At 38.6% G+C, this 2,345-nt stretch overlaps 1 long non-coding RNA gene across 1 annotated transcript; it reads right to left on the reverse strand.

Moving 5' to 3' along the window:
* Window positions 1-158: 158 nt before the first annotated feature.
* Window positions 159-2,128, reverse strand: LOC104863953. Its single transcript, XR_780737.1, has 3 exons — window positions 2,075-2,128; window positions 812-865; window positions 159-191 (listed from the first exon to the last, which is right to left on the reverse strand). It is a non-coding gene; the product is annotated as an uncharacterized LOC104863953 (long non-coding RNA).
* Between the last annotated feature and the right edge of the window lie 217 nt (window positions 2,129-2,345).

Below are 2,345 nucleotides of genomic sequence, written 5' to 3' on the forward strand. Positions count from 1 at the left end.
GAGGGGGTGAAGGGAGGGCAGGGACAAAGGGAAAAAATGAGAACCAAGACTTGTCATGTAAAGATACAAGATCCCAACAAGGAATGTAACTGTACTGTATCACTAAAATGTACCAATAAATTCAATTAAAGCTGAAAAACAAAAGAAAAACATCTCACCAGTGGATCTCCATCATGAAAGCCAATTGTTCCCTAAAGTGAAAAAAAAAATTTACAGTTAAGAATATAACTAAATAATAATGTTAACTAATAATCAAACCTACTAGTAAAGGGATGTTCACCGGGTGAAAATATAGTAAGTATATTCCTTTCCTAAAATGTAAGAAATGAATACCAGCACACAATATGCTACTATTCCAAAAACCTAACTCACACGCCTACTCCTTTTGGAAACCTCTAAACCTCAATCTTTTCTGGGGTGACTAAAAGGAGAGGAAATGTGAGGTACAACAGAAAAATACAGAACTGTGACATGTGGAATTTATCTTTCTTAAACTCCTACTTTTCCAGTTTGTTACTGTGGAAACCAGTTCATTTGAAAATGTTTCTTTTAAATGTCAAAGTTTTGAGCATTTGAGAAATCACAAGTGTCAAAGACTTCAAATGTAACGAGTAAGACTTGCTTTGCAAAAACCACCTTTTCAATTGCTTTTCTTTAAAAAGAGCAGCACTCTGAATGGATGAGAAAATCAGTAGTCACTTTGGAGATGTTAAAACGATGACTCAACCCACAGGCCCTTCAGGTTTGGGTTACGTTTCTTCAGCGCCTACTCTTAAGACCAGAGGAGAAATTGAAACCATAAAAAACTTACACTGGGTCCAGGGGGGCCAGGAGGTCCAGGTGGTCCTCTCCGCCCAGGGTCACCCTAAGTCATTGAAAATTGTGACATGTAGTTACACAAGTAACAGCCTAATAGTACCGAAAGCCAAAAGCTGGGGAGACAGGAGAAAACCATAGTCCTTGAAACCCCTGCAGAGCCAGCCACGCATAGACCTACCACTAAAGCCCAATTTCCCCACAAGACCAGAAAAGTAAAGGAGTTCTGATTTCACCAAGATATAAAACAAAGCAGAAGGAGACACGAGGGGAGAGTAAAGCCAATTCTTCCGGACAGATGGTCATTCCATCTACTCTGAAAACAAATTGGCACCCGGTGTATTTTCTCGTTGACTCACAGAGGAGCCTGAAAAGCCAGTAGTGCTAGCACCACTCAGCTAGTCAGAGCCAAAGACAGCTTTTCCCCAGCCCCCTCACGGCTCCTGGCACCAGGTGCATCCCCTGGTCTGTCACTACACTCTTACACAGAAAAGCAAACGTGGCTAAATGCAAATAAGCCATCCTGACAAAAATAGACTTCAATTACTCAAAACACACTTGGCATGTTTTCCTTCTTCATGTTCTAAGGTCAGGAGCATCTTACAATTAGTTTAAATATACAATCATTGCGTATCCATCCATTTGTTCAAATTTCACATAAATTTGAAAACAGCACACACAGAGACGCTCAAGATGAGTGTAACACATGTCTTCTCCCTTCTGCAAGTTGACAGTTACCTACCTTCTCATAAAATCAAAACTTTATTCATGAAATGTTCACTGAATATACACATGAAGCAATTTTACCAGCAGTTTGCTCTATGAAGTTCACCTCCTTAATATTTAAAGTTAAATTCTGATTATAAATTAGCAGTCCATTTGTGTATGTGTGTATATAAAACCGCTATATATATGTATAGACTGTTTTTTAATTTCATATGGAAAGTTTAATACACAAACCACTAGACTCTCAGTCCTAGCACAGAATCTATAAAACTGGGGTGACACTTTTTACTTGATACTCAATCTCAATATTGGGAAGAAAAGTTTAGCTCAAAATTTTAAGTAAAAAATTAAAGTCACTCAGCAAAAATGAGGTGTATTAGTCCTGATCCCCATCAATAGTATGAACTGGACTAAAATTCATATGCCATTTTTGGTTTGCAGGAGGAAGCACAAACTTACGTTAACTTGCCTTCACTAGTAACACCTTTTACTAAGCCAGCAAGTGTCTATCAAACTGTACTGTGGTACTCACACTAGGTCCCACACGGCCAAGCTCTCCAGGGAGTCCCGCTGTCCCCGGAGGACCCTGAAGACAACAAATCACAGTGACAACGTGATTTATGGATACTCTGACCATCTATCATGAATGCCATCACTAAACCTAAAGAGGTTAAGTAACAGACTTAGAATTATATATTTGGTTAGCTTTAATTTCCGCTAAGCTGGTAATTCATTTGACCAAACTTTACATAAAATGGAACAGAAATCTCATAAATCAATAAATATTTTGTTCAGCAGACTAG

The sequence above is a fragment of the Fukomys damarensis genome, unplaced genomic scaffold (assembly GCF_012274545.1).
Source record: "Fukomys damarensis isolate Sample0158 unplaced genomic scaffold, DMR_v1.0_HiC HiC_scaffold_53816, whole genome shotgun sequence".
NCBI classification, from domain to species: Eukaryota; Metazoa; Chordata; class Mammalia; order Rodentia; family Bathyergidae; genus Fukomys; species Fukomys damarensis.